Raw genomic sequence first — 24,964 nt, 5'->3', positions numbered from 1 at the left:
AATCTCAACAGGCCTGGGCTGTCAGAATTGATCACTGCCATCTCAATTTTTCACTCTAAGGTTTCCTTTTCCTTGAGGTTTATGTTGTTTTGGCTTTCTAGCCCTGGGAGGACAGACTTGATATATATAATATATAAATAAATTTTTATTATATTTTACAAAACATTCAATCCATAACAGATTGACCAGCATTTTCCAAACCAATTATCGGATGTTTATATTGATCTTATTAATTTTCCAATTGCACTTTTTGAATCCAGGAATAGCCAGGCTATCCACTGCAATCATTCTTATTTTGTGAGTGTGGCTTCGGTGGGTGTGCGTGGAGTTCAGTTGAGAAGGTTTGAGATCAGTTACCCTCCCAGCATCCCTTGCTCCTTTCCGCCACTGAGGGATGCTTGTCCCAGCTGATCTTGTGAGCTTTGCTCTTTCGTTCTTTCCTTCCTCCCTTCCTTCCTTTCTTCCTTCCCTCCTCCTCCTTATTCTTTGAGACAGGGACTTACATAGCCCATGCTAGCCTTTAGCTCAGAACATATTTGTGGTAGTGTGAGTGAGAATGGTCTCCATAAGTTCATATATTTGAATGCTTAATCATCAGAGAGTGGCAGTACTTGAGAAGGATTAGAAGGATTAAGAGGTGTGACCTTGTTAGAGAAAGTATGTCACTGGGGGTGGGCTTAAAGGTTTTAAAAGCCTATTCCAAGCCCAGTCTCTCTCTCTCTCTCTCTCTCTCTCTCTCTCTCTCTCTCTCTCTGTCTTAGCATCAGGATGTAGGACTCTCAGCTACTTCTCCAACACATGTCTACTTGTGTGTCACCATGTTTCCCATCATGATGATAACAGACTAAACCTCTGGAACTGTAAGCCAGTCCCAGTTAAAGGCTTTCTTTGATAAGAGTTGCCTTGGTCATGGTGTCTCTTCACAGCAGTAGAACAGTGGCTGAGACAATAGTCAAGAACGGTCTTGACCCCGATTCTCCCACCTCCACCTCCCCAGTGCATGCCTTGTTTATGCAGTGCTGGGGCGGGAGCTCAGAGCTCTGTGCACGTTAGCTGCATGCTCTGCTATTGGGCCAAGATTTACTCTGAATTGAAACAGTCCCATCTGGAGGGAGGAAGGAGGCTCATGAGCCTTAGGAAGTGAGAACATGTCACAAGTCCCAGAAAAGAGGGAACTTGCAAGATTCATCAGGCCCCTTGCCAAGTCAGAGAAGCAGCAGCAGGTGCTAGGGAGAGGGAACTCCAACCTGCAGAGCTGCATGCAAGTGCTGCAGGAGGCTGCAGGGATGCAGCTTCCCTGAGCTGTCACTCTGGCTGGGGCCAGCTTTGTCTGATGCAGAGGCCTCTGAGTGGTCCATGCCTCTGTCACTAACCCCTCACATACACCCCTGTAAGAAACCACAATGGAGCTCATTGGTTCCCAGAGCTGAATTCCAGTGGAGTCATTCCTTTGATCTGTTGTGGATGCCCTGTCAGGGTGAATAGTCACGTGTTCATTTCCCCCCAGCAATTGCACACACAGCTACCAACTAGCTACAGTCTCGCCCACACCTGGATCATTCGAGCTGCTGACTTCAGTCCCCGATTGTGAACATCCAAGTGACCAGCGGGATTTTATCTTGCCTCTTCCAGTGTCTTCAGGCAGTAAGGGTGGCTGGGGCGTCTTGGGGGCAGACATGGGCATCAGCAAGCTGTCTTCCCTACAAGGGAGCAATCCACAATCTAGCATGTGTGGGGGCCTCTGTCCTTGTGTAGACCAGTCCAAACCATATAACAGAAATAGAGTCTCAGCATTTTGAGAACTTATGGCACATTTGACATTGTCATGGTAGCCAAGCATGACTGGTCAGCTTGTATCTTGTGTGTCTTTTTAAAAATTCCATTTTCTAGTAATTAATTTTTATTATATTTTACAAAACATTCAATCCATAACAGATTAGACATTTTTTTTAAATTTGGTTTTACTTTTTTTTTTCTTGAGAGTCTTGCGATTATAGCCCAGGCTAGCCTCAAACTGGCAATTCTGCCTCAGGCTCTTGAGTGCACAAATTATAGTTATACATCACTACAGTTGTCTTAGACATTTATTTTAAATGGGGGGAGGATGTCTTATACTTCGGAAAGTTCTGGAAGTATTGCTGTTATGAGATTCTGTCACTTGGGACTAAGGTAGCAGTTGCAATGTTGAAATCAGAGCATCTGTGGTGACTGACGTGAGATTGTCACAAGACGGAGCCCACAGCATCCTCTCCTGGAAGCTCTGCATCTCATGGCATCCTGCCTCTCGCTGAGGACACATAGCAGTTAACAGCTTCTTCAGCCCTGTATTTGCTCCTCTACAAGTGAGGTCCTAAATTCAATCCCCAGAAAAGCCCCAATCCTCTGTCCTTTATTGTGCATGGGCTCCTGTGTGTGCATGGCATCATATACATGTGTGCCTGTGCAAGTAGAAGCCAGAGGTCGACACCAAACGACTTCTTCAATCACACCCCACTTCTTTACTGAGGCTTCTTGCTCAACCCAGAACTTACAGACTGGTCTAGTCTGGCTAGCCAGCTGGCTTTGGAAACCCCCCATCTCTGCTTCCCACAAGCTGAGATTACACTCAAGGCCCTCCATGCCTGCCCACAATGTACACGGGTACTGGGGATATGAATGCTAGTTCTCATACTGGCACTGCAAGCCCCTCATCTACTGAGCCATTGCTCCACCCTATGGCTCACCTGGTGTATATGAGTTATCCAACTCTAGTGTCTTCAAACCTTGCAGCCCATCAACTAACATTGTTTTCCTCAGAAATACTTGGTCTCTCCTAAGTTCCGTGAGATTTCTAAGTAGGTTGGAATTTAAACTGCTTCAGTATACTTGAAAGCTTTGCGGTGACAGAATTGAATAATGGTTCCTAGATTTAGATTAGGATCAACTAAAATGAAACAGAATTTAAAATTTAGGGCCTATTCATAGGAGTCCCCCATGCAGCTACTCAGTAGTACCTAGACACAGCCATATTACACTGCAGAGCCCTGTGTCTTCAGGAGCGTCTGCATCACATGGTACACTTACCAAAACTCACTTCATCACATAGCCAAGACCTTCCTGTAAGCTTTAGTGGATGGAGAAATGGCTCACTGGTTAAGGGCAATTGCTATTGTTGCAAAAGACCCAAGTTCTGTTCCAGCACCCACACTGGATGACTGTCAACCTCCTGAGACTCCAGTCCCAGGGGTTCAAAAATCCTCCCCTGTCTTCTGCAGGCACCTGCACTCATGTGCACACACACACACACACAACACACAACACACACACTTACAGAGAAACCATGAAACACATACACATAGTTTTAAAATAATATATATTTAAATATAATATATAATATAGTGTATATGGTACTTATATATTATAGTGTATATATAGTACATATAATATTAGTACATATAAATAATGTATATTTATACATACAGAGAGCGAGATACATACATTAAGTATATGTTATTTATTATTAAATAATTATTATTAACTATTTATTATTAAATTAATATGTATTTAGTATAATATGGTATACATAAATAATGTATATTTTAAATAATGTTTTTAAATAATATGTAATTATATATAACAATTTATATGTGAATACATAAGATACATGGTATATGGTATGTGATATGTGATGTATGGTATATAATATATAAATTAAGAGCCACATGTAATTTTTTACGTTTAAGGATTCTCTGAGAAGGACTGTATGACACCTCAGTAGGTAGACTGGTTGCCTTACAAGCATGAAGATTTGAGCTCTAGTCCCTGAACCCATGTTTTTAAAATAGTTGCACGAGGCAGCATGTGCTTGCAACCCCAGCGCTGCAGAGGCAGAGACAGGTGGGTCCCTGACTCACTGACCAGCCAGCCCAGACAAATTCCAAGTTAACAACAGACACTGTCTCAAAAAAAAAAGTGCACAACACCTAGTAATCAGTACCCAAGGTTGACCTCTGACCTACACACACTCACACACACACACGCTCCATACATGCACACACACACACTTGCACACAACTATACACACAAGAAAACAAACGCACACATAATATTTTTATTTAATTTTTAAAAAGTAAAAAGAGACATAAGTATATAGCTTGTTTGATGTATTGATGCTTGGGTCTAACCCCCAATATGTGGGCAAGCCCAGTTCTCCCACCAGTAACATACAGGATGGACTCTGTAGACAGGACCTGGCCAGTGTCTGCTACCTGCCTCAGGTGCATCTGAAAGGAAGACCGATTGGTGGAGAAATTATGATGCACCAAAATGTCTACTGATCGGGTAGTGGGTAGTAGATGGACATCACTACACTGTTCTTCCAAACTTTCTGAAAGTTTAACATTTTTAAAGATTTGAGTGGGGAAGCCAAGTCTTAATGGACTACACCTGCATTCAATCCCATCCATAAATGTCAACAACTGAAGACCAAGAGAGAGGAGCAAAGAAAAGGGAGCCAGCCTGTGCTTGCTTCCAGTTATGGGAAGTCATGACCAGGGACTGGGGATGAGATTCAGCAGGAGCACACCTGCCTAGAATCCACCAGTGAGGGGCTGGGGTATGGCTCAGTGGTAGAGCCCCTGCCTAGAATCCCCCAGTGAGGGACTGGGGGCGTGGCTCAGAGGTAGAGCCCCTGCCTAGAATCCCCCAGTGAGGGGCTGGGGTGTGGCTCAGTGGTAGAGGCCCTGCCTAGAATCCCCCAGTGAGGGGCTGGGGTGTGGCTCAGTGGTAGAGCCCCTGCCTAGAATCCTCCAGTGAGGGGCTGGGGTGTGGCTCAGTGGTAGAGCCCCTACCTAGAATCCCCCAGTGAGGGGCTGAGTTGTGGCTCAGTGGTAGAGCCCCTGCCTAGAATCCCCCAGTGAGGGGCTGGGGGTGTGGCTCAGTGGTAGAGCCCCTGCCTAGAATCCCCCAGTGAGGGGCTGAGGTGTGGCTCAGTGGTAGAGGCCCTGCCTATAATTCACCCCCCCCCACCCCACCCTGTGAGGGACTGGGACATGGCTTAGCAGCAGAATGCCTGTCTACTGTGTAGAAAACCCCTGATCCAATCTCCATCAATGTAAAAACACAATGCTCCTGAATGGACAAAACCAGTCTCAGCTGGAGCTCAGTGTGCTGCTACCAGGTGGGACCAACCATGACTGGAAGAGGACTAGGGTGCTGAAGAACACACAGAAGTCTCATGTTTGGATGGAACATGGTGTGGGTGTGAACTACACGCTTTCATTCTGTTGGTGAGAAGTCGTCACCCTGGTGTATGTGCCCTTGTATATCGTTGTGCGCTTGAGTTTGTGTTACAGCGTGTGGATTCCTTTCTCAGCTTGCATGGGGTGGTGGAAATGCTCTTCTTTACAGACTGAACCGTTTCTAGATGGTTTAGCACATAAGAGCTCTTAATGTACAAGCAGGAGGACCTGAGTTCAAATCCCAAGCACTTCCACAAAAAGCGAAACAAGGTGGAAACAGGAGGGTCACTGAGCTTGCCATCCACCAACGTAGCTCCAGGTCTAGCAAGAGACTCAAGGGCAGAAGGCCCTTTACAGAGCAATCTGTAAAGCCAGACACAGACAGCATCTTTCAGAAACTAGTGTACATACACCCCCCCCACACACACACACACACTTTAAAAAGCAATCTTAATTAATTTTCCAAAAAGTTTTCTCCTAAGTCGAGCTTATGTCTCTGAGCTTAGTGTTAGGGGCCATGTGCTGGCTACTTATTTTAGAGACATATTCTTTCTGGTTCCTGGTTGCACTTCTGAGCAAACTTCAATCTCTCACGGTAGGAGTAGCTGCCCTCTTCCACATCACCCCTCCCAAAGAAGAAATCCAAGACTCCTCATTCCAAACGACCCTAAAAATAACTAAAAATGGGGGTACCACTCCTAAGCACACACTGGGATCTCGTTGGTTGACAGCCCAGGTAGAACCAGTTTCACCCCATTTAAAGCAAGTGGCCTGGCCACCTTGGACTCGGCACCCAGTCCCCTGACCCAGGCCCAGCAATGTCCCCACCCTGCCACACCCCTTACCTCATTACAGCCAGGCCCCCAAAGCCTTAGGCTCAGGCTCAGCCCCTCCCCCTCCTTATCTCTTTTTCTAACCTTTTGCAATTTTTTTCAAGCCTCATTTCCTGTATGGTTTTGCATTTTTCTCCCCCGCCCCTACCAGCCTATGACACACTTTCTCTCTGTCTCTTCTCTCTCTTTCCTCTCTCTGTCTCTCTCTCTCCCAGTTCTCTCTCCTCTCTTTTGAGTTCTCTGATCTCTGGATTCCTGGTGCCTGGCACCACTACGGGTCTCCAAGGCCCAGGAAGGGTGGCAGCCTCAGCAGGTGCGCGCTAGAGAGCAGAGCCCACTGCTGGAGGAAGTTGGAGACCAGCGTGGAGGAAGCACCCGGAGCCGGCGGAGCATGAGCACCCCAGGTAGGTGCGGCCGGGCTGGGGATGAGAGGGGGATGTGAAGGGGTGTGGGGACACCAGGCACAGTCTGAGGCAGCAGGTCAGGTGGTGCGGAGAGGTGGTAAGGATTCACACTGTACTCCCCTCCCCTGCCTCTCTCTCCCCTTCCCAACCCTCCCTAAAGGTTTTGGACTTCACTTTGTAACTCTTGGGTCTCTAATTGCAAACATCCGCTCCTTCCCTAGCTCTTGCCAGAGAGAAAGGTAACAAATGGGGCTCCTGGACCCCTAAATGGCAGGAAGTTTCCAGGGCACAGCCCAGCGTAACTCAAAGGGTCTTGAGAAAGTGGCCTTCCTTGCTTTCCAAAGAGAGGTACATGCCTCCTGTGACATGTCTACTGGGGTACCAATGGCCTGCTGCGTAGAGTCCCCTCCCCAAACCTGATAAGGAGGTTGACTTATCTTCTGTTCCTTAGGGGTACTGAATACAGGAGAGAGTGATATATCATCCGGGATATATTTACGCTGTGGGGAGCAGACTGCTCAGGACCACTGCCTAAGCCTGGGCTTCCTCTCACCGTCTTAGCCAGAGGCCAAAAGCTTAGCCTTGATCTCTAGACAGCCAGTTTAATTTGTAGTTTAAAAAAAAAATTTTTTTTTCTTGTGACATTTATGAATCTTGTGACTTTTCTGGAAGGTATGACCTACTAGGAAGTGGGGGAGGGGATCCCTCACCCAACATTTATTTAGTAACTATGTATGCATAATGTGTCCTGGAAATCAGTGCATGTGAATTAGTGTACAGACAGGAATTTAACTGCAGTTCTTCACCCTCGTGCCTTCCCTGAATCCCAGTCATCTCCATCCCCCAGATGTCTGTAAAGAGGAAATAGATCCCTCTGTCTGTGATGTGTGCTTCTACGGTAAAGCCAGGGAACTTCAGCTCGTGGGCATCACAGAGAAGTGGTCTGCACCTGTGCAGATTCTATCAGGAGCGTATCAGCAAAGCAGGCTGATGATGTCACACATGGAGATGTCACCCCCCACACACACACACACACACGCCCACGACCAGCCTCGGAGCCTGCACAAGAATGATCCTACCTGCTGCTAAAAGGAAAACTCACTATAGCAAATACCTGTAGGTAAAACTTATAAGGTTGCCAGGCACTCTGAAAGCTGAGGTTGGAGGGCTGGGAATTCTAGGCTAGCCTGGGCTATACAGAGGAAGCCTAGACAGACAAAACTCTCGGGAGGATGACAATTTGATTTTGAGTCAATCAATTAGTATTTCCTGGGCTGTTCAGCACTTGACACTTGGGAGCCACAGAAAGAACGTGAACCATGACGCTGCTTGCCCTGAGATGCCTATCTTGAAGGTAGTATGCTCCGATGACAGAACTCAGGGGAAGCGTGTGGGAGACGGCTGGGCTCCGGGGCTCAGCAAGGATCCCAGGCTGAGGTGAGGTGGAAGGCTGATGCTTGGGCTTCTTTCTCCACTTTCTGGTGCAGCTTTCCTGCACCTTCCCTACAAGAGATTTCCCCCCACGGGACTGTGGATCTGTGTTTAGAGTAATGCTCCACCACTAAGCCACGGCCCCAGCCCCTCACTGGGGGATTCTAGGCAGGGGCTCCACCACTGAGCCACGCCCCAGCCCCTCACTGGGGGATTCTAGGCAGGGGCTCTACCACCGAGCCACGCCCCCAGCCCCTCACTGGGGGATTCTAGGCAGGGGCTCCACCACTGAGCCACAGCCCAGCCCCTCACTGGGGGATTCTAGGCAGGGGCTCCATCCCTGAGCCATACCCCAGCCCCTCACCGGGGGATTCTAGGCAGGGGCTCTACCACTGACCTGCTTTATCCCCAGCTCAAAGTCTCTGTCTGTCTCTGTCTCTGTCTCTCTTTCTGTCTCTCTCTGCGTGTGCGTGTGCGTGTTCCATCTACAGGGTCTTAGGTCTGTATGCTGCCTGCTGAGCTCTGTGAAGTCATCATCTGTAGAGTCAGAGAGATGTTTACAGCATCCTCTATGGCGGCAGTTCTCAGTCTGTGGATCCGGACTCCTTTGGGAGTTGAACAACTCTTTCACAGGAGTCACCTAAGACCTTCAGAAAACAGATATTTACATTACGATTCGCAACAGTAGCAAGATTACAGTTATGAAGTAGCAACAAAAATAATTTTATGGTTGGGAGTCACCACAACATGAGGAACTGTATTAAAGGGTGGCAGCATTAGGAAGGCTGAGAACCAGTACTTTATGGTACTTGGGGCAGTTATAAAAGATGTCCTGGGGCTGAAGACATGTCTCAGTGGTTAAGAGCAAGTATTGTTCTTGCAGACAAGCTGGTTCCTAGAACTCTTGTCAGCAACTCACAACCTGTAAGCCCAGCTTCAGGAGATATGGTGCCCCCTTCTGGCCTCCATGGGCACTGCACTTACATGTGCATACCTACACACTGACATATACATTCATATGTTATTTAAAATAAATCCTTTAAAATATATTTAAAGGAAGCCAGGCAGTGGTGGTACATGCTTTTAGTGGCAGCACTCAGGAGGCAGAGGCAGGTGGATCTCTGCGTTTGAGGCCAACATGGTCTATAGGGTGAGTTCCAGGACAGCCAGGGCTCCACATAGGAACACTACTTTTAAAAACAAACAGGAGTCGGGCAGTGGTGGCGCACGCCTTTAATCTCAGCACTTGGGAGGCAGAGGCAGGTGGATTTCTGAGTTCGAGGCCAGCCTGGTCTACAGAGTGAGTTCCAGGACAGCCAGGGCTACAGAGAGAAACCCTGTCTCAAAAAAAAAAAAAGAAAAAAAGAAAGAAAGAAAGAAAGAAAGAAAGAAAGAAAGAAAGAAAGACAACAACAACAAAAAAACCAAACAAACAGGAATTTTAAGGATAAATGGATCTGTCACTCACTACCTTCTCTGTTAACATCCAAGCCTCAGGCACAAATTTAAGGTTAAAATTTGAGGTCAGACTTGGAGGCTCAGCATCACTAACTGCCCCCTCCCACTGTAGCACAGCTGAGTAGACTTCTTTGCCCTGGCTGCCTCAGTTTCCCTATTTACAATCCCAGTCTTACAGAATGATTGTGAGGACTGAAAGACATCAGAGTGTTGCTCAGATAACTGGTCTCACTTGTGCAGCTGCCTGGCTCAAGCGTGCTGCAAAATACTCGGGTTGTTGAAATCTGGGGACAAAAAGAAAAGAAAAGCCAGCTTACAAAGAAGCCCCACAAAAAATGCTTTCTGTTGAAGAAAATTGACAGGATTTTGTTGGGATTTCCTTGCAATGCTAGAGATTGAAGCCAGAGACGCATTCAAGTTAGACAGTGGCTCTATCACTAAACCACACCCCCAGCCCCTCCTTTGGGAATTCTAGGCAGGGGCTCTACCACTGAGCCACACCCCAGCCCCTCACTGGGGGATTCTAGGCAGTTGTACTACTATAGAGAGCACACCCCTGGCCCCAAAGAAAAATTACAAGGAACAGATCCTCAGGTTTCATCCTCTTTATCCAGCCAGACCATGTGGGAAGAGCATAGTTCTCACAAACCTCCTATAATGAACACACATCCCCACCCCCTCCTCTAAGGACCCTGCTGTCTGTTCCAGTGGTTTTAATGGGGTGGCTGTTTTCAGAAAGGTAACCTTTCAGGCAGTGGCGATTTGCTCAAGGGCTCAGAGATTATAATGGTCACTCTCAGATTTGTGTAATGGGTGGCCGTGGCCCAACGCCAGGAGTAATAAAAGCTCACCACCAGGTCCTGCTGCCTGACAATTGCTCCCCCCTTCCGCCTTTGCATCCTTGTCCTATCACCAGTACATCTGCTCTACTGCAACACTGTGGCCCAGGCATCCATTCCTAACTCGATGATGCTCCTGTCAGGTCGAGCAAGAGAAGGGCATGCAAGCTTCATTTCAACCCCTCTCCCATATGCATCATGTGTTAGAATACCTACCTCCCTCCTGCCCCTGTCTTACTAAGGAATACACAGACATTGGAGTAAGGGTCAACCCCACCCTCAGGCTCTGCTCTGCATCCCACTCACACCTAGAGGGAATGAAGCCAACACCGGCCGGAACTCTGGCTTTCTCTGGGCACTGCCACCCCTAGTATTGACCTCATCTCTAGGAAGAAGGATGCTTTATGAGAAAAACTACAGACTCAGGGTCAGATGAAAAGGCTACTGTCCCAGCGTGGCTCCCTATGACTTGTGGGACTTCAACAAAGTGCACGTATAAAACAATACCATCCCAGATGCTGAAGGCTCCTTGCTCTTGTAAAGACTCAATTCTCAACACCCACATGTTGAGACAGGTGGCTCCCAACTGTCTGTAACTCCAGTTCCAAGGTACCTGACATGTTCTCTGGCCTCTGGGGGCACTGAGTGCACACATGGTACATACACATACACAAAAGTGAAGCATTCATAAAGTATAAAGTGTGTGTTTAGTCCCAGCACTTGGGCAGCAGAGGCAGGCAGATCTCTGAGTTTGAGGCCAGCCTAGAGCTAGCTCCAAGACAGCCAGGGCCCTGTCAGAACAAAAGAAAAAAAAAAAAAAAACAAACACACAAATCTTAAAACAAAAATTGCCCTCCCAACCTGGGGAGGTGGCTCGACAAAGCATTTGCATTGCCAGCGTGAGGATTGGAACTCAATCCCTAGTGTTTATGTGACAATTGGGCAGGTTGGCATGCAGCTCTAATCTCAGAACTGGGGATTTGGAGACGGGAGGATGCCTGGGTTTGTGGGCTATTCTGTCTAGTTTAATTGAGGAGCTATAGGATACTGAGAGGCCCTATCCAGGGAAACAGCACTATTCCCAATAATACTCAGGATTGTTGTCTGCCTTCTATGTGAACTTAAAAAACAAAACAAATCAACACATACACATACACACACACACACACACACACACACACACACACACACACTGCTCCCTAAATGGACATGGTAATGCAGGCCTATCGTCCTAACTACTTAGAAGGCTGAGGTAGAAAGTGGTAGAAATGGGGAATGGCAAGTTCAAATCCAACCAGAGCTACAGAGTGTGCTCAACCAATCTGGGCAGTTTAGTGAGAGCCTGTCTGGTTTTTTTTTTTTTTTTTCCCCCTAAAATTAAACATCAGAAAGAAAAAAAAAAAAAAAAAAAAAAAAAAAAAGTAAAGGTATCATCCTAAAATTAACACAGTACTTTCATGTAAAGCAAATACTCCCCGGCATCTGCTTTGAATGTTTCCTTTTGTTTTGATTATTATTAGGATAGGAGGCAGAGTAAAGCCGAAGTGTAAAACAGTAGATAGACAAACAGTCCTTTCCTTCATAAGTCAGTTAGCCACTGGAATCTGCTAACTTTATCCTGAACGATCCAAACAAAAAATATTTTAGGCTGTGAGAGCTAGACAGTCCCTTTCAAAGTGACTCAACTCTAGGCCACAGACAGAATGGGTGTGTGGGTGACACAGGATAGACCTGGGAGGAACCCCACCTACCCCAGAGTAAGAGAGGTCATGTGGAAAGCGCTAACAGACATGAACAAACAGAAAATGAGCAGAGCCATGGAGACTTGGTCACAAGCAATCCACACACAGACACACTCAGACACACACTCACGGGTGTGCAGTAAACACTGAAGGAGATACCAGTTTGAACTGCTGAACTAAAAACATTCAAACCAGTCTGATGAAAAAAAAAAGAGATGAAGAGAAGGTTCCCAGCCATAACGTTGGGGAACTGATAGAAAGAAGTTCAAGGCTAGCCTGGGCTGCATAGCAACACCTTGCCTCAAAAACTGGGTAAGAGGGTTGAGGAGAGGGCTGGCTCCGTGGGTGAAGCTGCCCAGACAGGAGGACCTAGGTCATGAACCCCAGCGCTCACTTGAAAGCTGAGTGCTGGGCTTTCTTAACCGGCCAGCACTTGTGGTCTCCCTTCTCCCTGGGGTCACTGGTCACCAGCCCACGAGGACAAAGGAAGCAGAGTCAACAAACAGGGTTTTGGAAGGCCCATGAGTACAACAGAGATGACGGCACTCCAGGATCAGCTTCGGGGAGACAAATCTACTCCATTAGGGGTGAATCAAGAGTTATATAGTTTGGGGAGAGGGGGTAGGAATATCCAGGGATGGCAAGTTCATTGGCTGAGGGCTAAGGCACTGGGATGCCTCATCAGCATGTGGAGGCATTCCAGAAATCTCAGATGCTTGCTGGATGGGTAATCTCACCAAGGCTACACGACATTTACAGGTAGAAGGTATGGGGGTTTTGAGCTCCTCAGACAAGGTCAGAGAACGGGGAAGCCGTGCTGGTAAAGGAAGTCCATCATTTTGCACTGAATTTAGGGCTTTCTTGTAATGTTAGACTTCGACCTTAGTTAGCAGAGTCCAACAAGCACTGGGTAGGGGGCATTGAGACAGGAGGACTCAACCAGTCTAGACTACCAGTGAGCTCCAGATTCAGAGAGAGACCCTGTCTCAAAACAACTGAGTAAAATCTGCAAAGTCAATGTCCAACCTCCACATGCATGCATGTGGGTAAACATACATACACACCCATGTGTGCACACACAAATTTGGGAAGAAAGAGAAAGGGGATGGGGGGAGGAGAGAGGAGTGGAGGAGAGGAGAGGAGAGGGCTTTGTGAAGCCTAATCATGACCCACAGAGGACATCGGATCCCCTGGGACTAGAATTACAGATGGCTGTGAGCAGCCACATAGGTGCAGGGAATTGAACCCTCGGCCAGAGCTTTTAACCACTGAGCCATCTTGCTAACCCCCACCTATTTGTCTATTTTGAGACAGAGAGTCTCACTATATAGCCCTGGCTAGCCTAGAACTTGCTTTGTAGTCTAGGCTGGTCTCAAACTTCTGCATCTGCCTCTTGGTGGGACTGAAGGCATGTGCCACCATGCCACACCTGGCACCATTTCTTCTCCTATATCATTGTGGTATATGTGTGAGTGTATGTGCACATGTATGTGCAAGTGTGAACATACGTGTGATGCCGGAAGAGGATGTCAAATGTTCTGCTCCATCACCGTGCACCTTCTTCTCGTGAAAGAACTAAACCTGCAGCCAGGCCAGGAGGTTGCAAGCCCCAGCAAGCCAACTGTCTCCAGACAAGCATGTGACCACACTCCGCTATTATGTGGGCACTGTGGATTTGAACTCAGGTCCTCATCATCACCCAGCAAACATTCTTACTCACTCATCTCCCTGGATCAGGATTCGATCTCATTAAGATAGAACATACACTGTTTGCTTCAGTCTTACCCGTACAGCTTGATGTGTTAGCGTGGTTCTCTTGGACGGGGCTGTATGGGGCCATTCCCCCACACCCTCCCCAGCCTCTCCCCTCCCCACCCCATTCCCCGCCTCTCCCCTCCCCCCACCTTGTTCCCCTAGGTAGAGTTTCACTTCTATTTTCGTGTCATTTCCACACAGTGATTTTCGTGCAGCTAAAAGAGAATCTAGGACGAGAGAGATTTCCTGTATACATGTAAAGCCAATCAGATCTAGACATGGGTCATTCATAGACCTCCAGGGTGTCTCTCGCAAACCCTCCCAATAGCTGGCCCCAAGGTAAACTCTCCCCTAAGTTCCCTAAGCCTTGGCTAGCCTGCCCAGACCTTCTCACAAATGCAGCCATACAGGATCCTCTCCGTCTCCTGCCTCCCTTACTCAGGCAGGTCTGGGAAACTCCTCCGTGCGTTTGGCTGAGGTTTCATAGCATACTGTAGTTTTTCCCCCGTTCTACCATCGGTAAGCTTCGGTGAAAGCTGTACACTGGGCTGGGAACACAGCTCCATGGTAGTCTTTGCCTAGTCTGCCTGAGCCTCTAGGCTTAATTCTCAGCACTGACAACAAGAAAAAAAAATGTACTTAGGTCACACAACTGGACTCAGCCAGGTTCAGTCCAATTTTGCTGGCAATGTCCGGGCCATCTGACTCTGAATCAGTAGGTACCTTCTCCTCCGGTGGCTGTTTGAATGAACATGGTTCCGGTAGGCTCATATATTGCCATGCTTAGTCCCCAGTTGTTGAGCTGTTTGGGAAGGATTAGGAAGTGTGGCCTTGTTAGAGAAAGTGTGTCACTAGGGGTAGGCTTTGAGATTTCAAAAGTCCACACTAGGCCCAGACTGTCTCTCCGCCTCCATCTTTTGAATCGGAATATGAGCTCTTAGCCACTGCTCCAGTGCTATGCCTTCCCCCCCTCCATTATGCCTCCTACGATGGTGATCATGGACACACCCTCTGGCACTGTAAGCAGGCCCCCAATTAAATGCTTCATTTTATAAGTTGTCTTGATCATGATGGCTTCTCACAGCTATAGAAACTAAGACACCTTCCCAGCATTCATAGCCAAGGCACTGACTTTGACAGTGTCATTGTCACAGAGTGTCTACATGGCCTGGTTGGTCTGACGCTTGCTGGTCACCATCTAGTGACTACAGATGTGGTGTCTTCTGTCTTTCTCATAGTGGAGCCCATGGGTGGGGATGGGATGGCCACCTGTGCTCAGGGTGTTTGTCCTGGTGGCTGGCTTCACAGCCACAAGATCTTAAGGTCTCTCTCTCTTTTCTTTCTTTTCTTCTCTTTTCTTTCTTTTCTTCTCTTTTCTTTTCTCTTTCTTTCTTTCTGTTTTTTTTTTTCCTCTGTGTAGCCCTGGCTGTCTAGAACTCAATCACTAGACCAGGCTGTCCTGGAACTTACAGAGATCTGCCTGTCTCTGCCTCCCAAGTGCTAAGATTAAAGGTGTGTGTCTTCACACAGGAGACTGCCCAGCATGTCTCTCTTTTCTCTGTTTTTGGGGAGACACACGTGACACAGGTAAGGTGAGATAGTCAGAAGACAGCTTGTGAGAGTCAGCTTTCTTTTCCACTGTGTGGACCCCAGAGATGAGATCTGGGTGGTCGGGCTTGGCTGTAAGTGCCTTGACCTGGTGAACCATCACACCAGCAGCATTTAGCTTTTGTCAAATGAGAACAGAAGCCCGGAGCCAGTAGCCCTTGAGACTTAGGGAATTATTACTAGTTTGAAGTAAAACTGCATTTTATTGACATTGATAATTCACATGTTGCCTCCAAAAAGAGTCTTGTGGCTCACTAAAGCCTTGGAAGAAGCAGCAGCTTTGGTTTTGGTTCTTGTTTTGTTTTGTTTTGTTTTGTTTTTAGGTATTTGTATGTAGTTGGGCAGTTGGTTCTAGGGAAAAGTTTGATTGACCAGCCTAGCTAAAAACAGTGAGCTTCGAGTTCAGTGAGAGACTCTCTCAAGACATGAAGGCATATAGTAATGGAAGACAACGCTGGCCAACACACACACACACACACACACACACACACACACACACACACACTGAAACTTTTTAAAACTCCATCTTAAATAAACAGTATAAGAAACTCATTTAGAAGGGAGATGCTTTGACTTAGGTTTTGTATCACTGAGCCACAGGGCGATCTTGGGCAAGTCCCTTCATTCCACAGTGACTCCCCGTTTTTCCATTAGTCAGAGAAGAGCAGATGGGATTAGAAGTTCAAGGGATTCTGTTTTAGTGGCCAATTCCAGTCAACTGGTAATGACTTCCAGGAGCACTTCACAGAGAATCCCAACTCGGTGGTAGAGAGTTCTGGGATCGATTGCTAATGTCTGCTGTGGGCAGGAAGCTGCAAAAGGCAGCCTGGACCGTCTTCTTTCTTCTTCTCTACCTTCTATAAAACTCCATGGTGACCTTGCGACTTTGAATAAAACACTTCGCTGCCCCTAAAGTTTTGTTTCTTCATGAAACATGATGAAGATGAATAATCTTTGGCTTCCTGCTCCACAGAATTGCCCAGAGGCGCTTACAAGCTAAGTGGGTGAAGGATGGGATGAGAGCAACGGAGCCTTCTGTAAAGTGAAGTTTGATTTTTATTAATTGACCTCTCTGGGCACATATCCTGTCATCAGTCTCTTGCTCTGACCTTGGGCATCTTCCTCTGGAAGATAGGACCATTTGACTTCCCTGAAGCCAGTGAGAAATGGAGTAAATACAGATGTTGGATACAGGCTGTGGTTCATCTATCTTTAATAGTGTGTGTGTTTATATGTGTGTAGGTATACATATGTGTGCACATGCATGTGGCAGCCAGAGGTTAACCTTGAATATTATTCTCAGAAGTCATTACTCTTGGATTTTTCTTTTCTTTTTTCTTTTTCTTTTTTTGGCAGTTATTGTGGGGCACACATGTCACAGATGTGTATGGAGGTCAGAGGATAATTTGCAAAGAGTTGGTTCTCTCTTTCTACCACATAGGTTTCAGGAGACAAACTCAGGACATCGGGCTTGGCAGCAAGCCTCTCTATTCTCAGAGCCATCTCACTGGCCCTCGCGTTGTTTTCTTGAGACACAGACTCTCACTGGGACCTGGAGTTAACCAATGTGGCAAGGCTGGCTGGCCACCAAGCTCCAAGAAGCTGCCCATATTCAACTCTCCAGTACTGGGATTGCACAACTGAACCACACACCAAGCCTTTCCTCATGGGTCCTGGGGATTGAGCTCATGTCCTTGTGCTTGTGCAGTGAAGCCTTTACCAACTGAGTCATCTCCTGGCTCACAGCTCAGCTTCTTTAACAACCTGGCCAAGTGCAAGTCCAGAGTTCCTTCTTGCATAATGGAACCCTCAGAGCTCCTGGTCCCTACAACTGCCCTTGCCACTAATGCTGCTGCCCCAGCAGGTGGGGAGAGCATTCTCCCCAAATCCATCTCAATTTCCCTTATGGCTCCCTCCTTCCTACACAATTCTGAAGTGAATTGGGTTCTCTGGTTGGGTAGTTAGGAACATTCTGTCTCTATGGCAGCTGTGTCAGGAAGCGCCGGTGAATCAGTGGGCTCACACCCAGCACTCTGGGGAACCCAGTACAAATATCCAGACACATCTATCTTTGTCATCTGACAAACATATCCCTGTTCCTAAATCCACAAGCCCCCTTTGCTTCACTTTGAATGCTGGTATCATCTTATGCTATCTTCCACCATTCCGTAGAAAGCCTGTGGATTGCTGGATCCTGTATGTATTAGTGTCTCCCAGAAAGTCCAGAGAACCGTCTGCTCATCCATTATTTGGTTTAAGCAAAGCCTTGGGGTGTTTCTTCTTGCCTGTGCTGTATACTGAGTCGGATTCCCTGGCAGTTGTACAGGCTATTTATTAGCATGTGGATTTTATGGTAATCATCTCTTCTTTTGCCTTTTATTTTGGGCAGCCTCTGTGGCGAACAGTGCTTGCTGTGATGGGAAATGATATACATTAAGAATTTTCCAAGACACAAAAGTGTGGACCTTGGTTTTTGCGGTTTGATTTTCTTTTTTTCTCTTTCTTTCACAGGAGATAAATGAGGCCTTGAGCTTCTGCTGGAAACACTGAATTAGACTTTTGTTTTCTTTAAAATCTGAAAAATCTCAGTTGTAGTCAAGAGTCTAGAGGCTGTTGAAAGTGGTTTCTAAGAGGCCTGAGGCACAGCCCCTTCCCAGGGGACTGTTCTGGTGGAGGGGGTGTGGTCACATACACAGACAGTGACATGGCCTAACTCAAAGCTCCTTCTGGGAGGGTGTTGGAAAGATGACTTCATCAGTTAAGCCCTGAGCTGTAGTCACAGAATCAACATTTGAAGAAGAGGAGGAGGAGGAACAGGAGGAGGAACAGGAAAAGCAGGCGGAGCAGGAGGAGAAAGCTGAGTATAGTAACATTCACTTTTAATATAACACCGGGGACATGGAAACAGACAGATCCCTAGCCAAAGCAGGGAGCCCAAGCCAGTAAGACTCAGGTTGTTCTCTGGCTTCCACACACACGCACATACATGTATACCCATAGTACATACATGCCCCTCACACACACATGCGCACGCAAACACACACACACACAATGATCCAATGAGATGGCTGGACAAATAAGGATGCTTATCCCTGGGTCTCACATGGTAAAAGGAATGAGTAGACTCCTGAGAGTTGTCCTCTGACTTTCACACATGCACCAAGCAGTAAACAGACCCTCACCAAATGTGGCTCCTTGACCTTAGACTACCCAGCCTCTGGAACTGCAAGCCATCTTGTTCATTGTACATGACCCAGTCCATGGTTTTTTGTTTCAGCAGCAGCACGGTGAACTAAGACATACATGTGCATGCACACACTCACACAACACACATACAACATATACAGACAATATACATACACACACAGAACACACACATACATACATGCATACACACAATACACATATACATAACAATGCATGTGACATACATACACACATACACATTTAACACATGAATTTAACACACACGACTATGGACTACCATGTACAGACACTCTAAGATGTACTAAGAAGTCAGACAGGGACAGGTAGAAATGTGTCTCGGTGTGTGGAGCACTTGCTTAGCATGCACAAAGTCTTGGGTTCCAGCCCCAACATTGAATAAATCAGGTATGGTGTCACATACCTGCAGTCATGGCATCAGGGAAATAGATCATCACTGGCTACATGGTGAGTTGGAGGCCAAGTTGGGCTTCATGAAACCCTGTCTCTAAGAAGTCAATGAGGAAAAGATGGGTCACCACCCCACTGAGTGTCATCTGGTGTCATAGTTAGCACTTAACACAGCTTAGAATCATCTAGAAAAGGTTTCAATTATTATCTTATCAGGCTGGTCTGTGGACATGTCTGTAAGGGTTTTCTCTGGTTACTAATTAATGTAGGAGGCTCTCACCCACTGTTGCCGGGGCAGCTGGTCCTCAGCTAAGTAAGGTAATGAGTGGACAAGCCAGCAAGTACCATTCATCCCTAGTTTCTGCCTCAAACCTCCTTCTTCAATTCCCTCGGTGATGGACCGTGATCAGGAAGTATAAGCCAACTAAGCTCTCTCCTCCCTTAAGCTGCCCTTGGTCAAGTGTCTCACCACAGCAGCAGAAAGGACAGATGTGTAACAGTCAGATGCATGATAATGCAGTTGCTCTGAAGAATGAGCTAGGAAGAAGGTTGGCCAGAAGGTCCTAAAAGACCCTGCAGCTGAGAGAAGCTGACATGATAATGGGAACAGGAGAGGAGTCTTGTGTGGCAGATGAGTCAGGAGACTGGCCTAGCCAAGGCTATGACAGGGCCAAGGGTGGCTCAGCATGAATCCCTGAGCTTCAGCCCCACAACTCATGAAAAAAAAAAAAAAAAAAAAAAAAGCAAGGCAGTGCACTTTGCAACCTCAGCACGTTTGCAATCTCAGTGCCAGAGAGTTGGAGACAAGTGCATCCCTAAGGTTCACTGGTCAGGCAGCCCAACCTAATGCATTAGCTCCAGTTCTGTTAAAGTCAAAGTGGATGTGGGGAGATGGCTCGGTGAGTAAGAGGGATTGCTGTATAAGTATGAGAACCTGAGTTCGAAAGTCTAGCATCTATGCAAAAAGTTGGGTATGGCTGTGCATCTCTGTAACCTAGCACTGTGGAGAGTGGAGACAGGAGGATTTCTGTGTCTTGCAGGCTGCTAGCATGGCTGCAGGCTCAGAGAGAGACCCTGTCTCAAAGGAATAAGATGGGAGGAGTGATAGAACAGGGCACTTGTACTTCTTCAGCCTCTGCATGCATGAACAACTGAACACACGAATACACACACACACACACACACACACACAGAGAGAGAGAGAGAGAGAGAGAGAGAGAGAGAGAGAGAGAGAGAGAGAGAGACAGACAGAGACAGAGACAGAGACAGAGTGAGAGAGTTGAGTGTTTTTTTTTTAATGCAAAGATGTGAGGACATGGGGCAGCATAGGCGAACACCACGAGCTTGGGATGCTGTGCCAAGGAGGGCAGATGCCGTCCTACAGGCAAAGCCAAGCCACCGGGGCATTAGAATGAGGGCTGCAAGCCAGGATGGATGGACAGGTTACAGAGATCATGGACAGCAGCGAGGAGAACAGATGGGACCCTCAAGGCAAGAAGCAAGCCCTCATTTATTTGGACACAGGCCAGGCAAAGTTTTATTGTTTCTCCAAGAAACTTTACATGGAAGTGTAACACACACACAGAGACAGAGGAGAGTCACACAACTCCTGAGTATGGGGTTCTGTGATTGCCATAGATGGTGCACATGCTCCTGAGGTACACTGAAGTAAGAACCAAACACAGTAAGCTGAAAAATAACATTACAGAAGGATGGTTCCTAACACAGTAGGAAATTTTAGTTATGTATGCCCCAAGTATTAAAAAGCCCAGCCCCCACATTCAGCTGCTTCCTGAATATGTGTGCAATGTAACCAGCCACTTCACACTCCCGCCACCCTGATTTCCCCGCCATAGTGGACTACACCCTCAAACTGGAATCTAAAATCCTCTATTTTAGATTCATTTCTGTTACTGTGATAAAAAAAAAAAAAAAAAAAAAAAAAACCTCCCTGACAAAACAACAGCCTAAGGGGAAAGGGGTTTATTTTAGCTCCTAGTTCCAGGTTATTGTTTGCAGTTACAGGGAAGTCAAGGCAGGAACTTGAGGCAGCTGGTCACGTCACGTCCATAGTCAAGATCAAAGAATAAATGCACTCGTGTTCACTTCTCAGCTCCATCTCTACACTTGGATAGGTCAAGATCTCCTGCCTAGGGAATGGTGCCACCCATGGTGGGCTGGGTGTCCCCACATCAACTAACAATCAAGACGATCCCCCACACACATGGTGTAAGTCCCTCAGTGAGACTCTTCTCAGGTGAACATACTTTGTGTCAAGGTGACTGTAATTCATTGAGACTCTTCTCAGGTGAACATATACTGTGTCAAGGTGACTGTAAACACCATCACACCCTGCCTTGCATACACTGCTTCTGTCGGATGTTTTACTACATCAATGACAAAAGGAACTAATATACGGTATAAGTTACAGACTATAAAGCACACTCATTTAAGCACACACCCAGTGGGTTTTAATAAACGTCTTTAGCTATGTAGCCACAATCTCAATCAAGATGGAAAATGCTTGCATCAGGACCAAAAGCTGCCTCACATTTGACTATTCAACACTATCACTGGGATAGTAGCTTCTACCTGTACCTGGGCTGTCAGGAAGGTACTCTCAGGCCCCACCCTGAGCCTGTTGGATTCAGATTTTCATTTTGATAAGTTTGTGAGGTGCTCTGTGTGCACATATAGTTCCCACAGAGAGAGTTGACAAGCCAAAAGTGCTGTTCCCTGCAATATAAATAGCATAGCCTGAAGCAGGTTGAGACAAAATGATGTCTGGTCGAGTCTGAGGAGAAAACACAGAAATAAGGAAAGGGATAAGCTGGGTGAAAACTAGGAGCTCCTCTGATTCCTGGACCACATACTTACTCGTCATTGGCCTTAACCTAATGACCTGAGAGTTCAAGGAGAGCACTGAGGGCAAGATTGGGGGACACTGTGGCTTATGGGAAACTTCTTGCTTAATTTGGAAGTCTGTCTATAATTTTTTTTAAAGTTTTGTTTGTAGTATTGGGCATTGAATCCAGTACCTTGCACATGAGAGGTGCTTTACCACTGAGTTACACCCCAGCCCCTCACTGGGGGATTCTAGGCAGGGGTTCTACCACTGAGCCACACCCCAGCCCCTCACTGGGGGATTCTAGGCAGGGGCTCTACCACTGAGCCACACCCCAGCCCCTCACTGGGGGATTCTGGGCAGGGGCTCTACCACTGAGCCACACCCCAGCCCCTCACTGGGGGATTCTGGGCAGGGGCTCTACCACTGAGCCACATCCCAGCCCCTCACTGGGGATTCTAGGCAGGGGCTCTACCACTGAGCCACACCCCAGCCCCTCACTGGGGGATTCTAGGCAGGGGCTCCACCACTGAGTCACGCCCCCAGCCCCTCACTGGGGGATTCTAGGCAGGGGCTCTACCACTGAACCACACCCCAGTTCCTCACTATTAGCCTATATTGAGTCCTTTTGAGGGAAGGTCCCCTAAGTAGATCAGTAATGCCTTGAAATCTCCTGCCTCACCTTTCCAAATCTTGAGATTATAGGCATGAATCATCACACCCATTCCTGCTGTTTTAAGTGTGAATTATATTTTAGCATTTATTGATTTATTTATTTACCTGTGTGTATGTGACTCCTTTTCTAACCAAGAAGAACCCATTCTGGTGCCAGCAAATGAAGCCAGTGACTCAGTAAGGACCAAGACAGGAGAGGGATGAGCTTCCTTTAGCAACAGGCCGGCGGTGGAAATAGTTTCCACCCCACTTCCAAAGGCACAAAAGCTTATCCGAGGTTTCTGTGGTCTTGTTTGTTTATTATAAAGCAGAATCTCAAGTCTTTTAGCCCAAGTTGGCTTGAACTCACTATGTAGCCAAGGTTAACTTCAAACTCATGGCCCTGTAGTTCTCTTGTTTCTAGTTTCTCGTACAACCTCTATAGTGACAAGTTTTGAGAATTCTGGAGTTTTAGTTTCTTTTAAAAAAAAATGCAGAAATATAAAAATGTGTTCTCCTTTTAATCCTGGGTGTGGGGATGTGGGGCTGCTTCCCAGCAACTGTGATTTGCCTCGTGCTCTAGCAGAGGCATGATTTTGCCAGCTGCAGATAGTTTCTGTGATGGTGTGGTGTTTGGAATTCTGAGAACATTTTAGCGGGGTCTATAAATGCTAGGGCCCCAAGAGGTAGAGTTGGTGGTTGTTGATCATTCGGCAGGGTTGGTTGTGACTTGTTAATAGTCATGCTCAAAGATTAAACAGGAAGAAAGAAATTAGATTCAGGGATCTCAATTTCTCTCCCCTCCCTCTATCCTTTCTCTCTTATGTAGTGATGGGGGTGGGAATTGGGGAGGGGGATAAAGGGTGGGAAAAAGAAGAATTCATAAAGTATCAAGGACCAGCTGCAAACCTCTCTGCATTTCCATTTTCTGTTAACCTTACCCACTGTCCCTGCTTCGTTATCTTCCACACCTTGCTGTCCCCACCCGTGATAATTATTTTAATCCCTGACTGGTGATCTAGACCCACTACTACTTTATCTTCAGAGTGTTTGGTTGTTTGTCCTTGCTTCGTGACATCCCTTAATGATGGCCATATATGCTGTGTTGAGTAAGAAGAGGTGTTTTTTTTTTTTAATTCTTCCTAATAAAGATAATAACTTGGTTGTCAGCAGGTCCTTATAGATGCTTTAAGAGACTGGCAATCAACTGTAACACCGACATGATCAGCTTTCTTCTTACTGGAAGCTTCATGGGAAGATTTCCAGACCATCCTTGTGTAATTCTGCTAGAACTGGCTAGAACTTACTCACCTGCACGTGGCATCTCTGTCTGTGTGCTCCTCCTCAGAGCTAGGCTGAGTTCTGCATCCCTCTCAGCTATAACCCACTCTTACTTAGGACCCATGCAGGTGTAGCTGGAGTTTCAGGGGGTAAAGGTGAAGCTGCAGCAGCCTTGACAGTCTAGGTCCAGTCACCCATCCCTGCACTGCTGAAAAAGACATGTGCTGACCATCAGAGAGGGGGGACTTAACCAGCGTACTCTCCGTGAAAACAGACCCACCTTCGGAAACGAACGTGAGGTAGGGTCTGGTTGGCTGTCACCTCAGTTCTCTCTGAAGAGTGTTCTGAAGAAGTCCTGGTTGTTGCTATGGCTTTGTGGAGCCAGCTGGGTCTCTCTGAGACAGATACTTCTGCTCCAGTGTGAGCCGTCACCATACTGGCTGACTGCCCTGCCTCACCCCATCTGGACAGAATCTGTTTACAGGGTCCTGTTGCTTTGAAGTTGGGTTAGGCTCCTCACAACGAAGATGCTCACGGAATCCCCAGTGACTCAAGAGGGGAAGCTAAGGCAAAGTTAGAGCCAGAAGGGGCAGCGAGGAGATTGTTAGGCCAGCAACCAAGGCTCTGTTCGAGCATTCTGGAAATGGGGGTAGGGAAGGTTATAAACTGCCATTAGTGTAAGTATTTAATGAGAACATTCATAAGGGACTCTCCAAGGACATAATTTACCACCTACCTCTGAGGTCACATGTAGGTGAGTCCACAGGGCCAGATTCAGCCCCTCCTCTGACCACGAAAAGCTAAGATACAACAGTCACTATGCAGCCACATGGCCTTCTGTGGTTCACAGAGTATATGCTGATGGAAGCCTGCCCTCAGGTTTCCTGGAGAAACCCTGGAGGGGTGTGATGTGCTCTGCCCTCATGGTCACCATTCTCACTCCGGCTTGTTACTGGGGGCCCACAGTGGGGCCATTACTAAATTATTCTTTCTTGTAATTGACTCTGCTCGACTCACAGTAAGAGCCTTGAGGAGCTCAATGTAAAGCCTGAGAGATGAGGCTAGCCCACCTGCTTGTTCAGTGTGGCTTGCTATCTTCCCCACTTGGTACAGCTCTTTTGTGACCCCTTAGAGCTGTAGGATGACAGCTTCAGTGCCCTGATTCTACACTGGAGAGTCCGGAAGCCGCAGCTTCACTTCCTACCCATGCCCTCTGTCTCCTGCTTAGAAGTATCCTGGAGTCAAAGGAGCAAGCAGCCTCCTGTCAAGTGAGAGGATTG

General features: G+C 47.1%; 1 protein-coding gene across 1 annotated transcript in view; it reads left to right on the top strand.

The window, feature by feature from the left end:
- The first annotated feature begins 6,193 nt into the window (after positions 1–6,193).
- Card11 (caspase recruitment domain family member 11) overlaps positions 6,194–24,964 on the top strand; it is a 129,490-nt gene continuing 110,719 nt past the window's right edge. Inside the window, exon 1 of the mRNA XM_076923542.1 lies at positions 6,194–6,456. The gene's annotated coding sequence lies outside the window, so the exon portion shown is untranslated. The remainder of the gene's footprint in view (positions 6,457–24,964) is intronic.

The sequence above is a fragment of the Arvicanthis niloticus genome, chromosome 24 (assembly GCF_011762505.2).
Source record: "Arvicanthis niloticus isolate mArvNil1 chromosome 24, mArvNil1.pat.X, whole genome shotgun sequence".
Classification (NCBI taxonomy): Eukaryota; Metazoa; Chordata; class Mammalia; order Rodentia; family Muridae; genus Arvicanthis; species Arvicanthis niloticus.
Note: the sequence above shows the minus strand (reverse complement) of the source record. Positions and strands in the feature narration are given on the sequence as shown.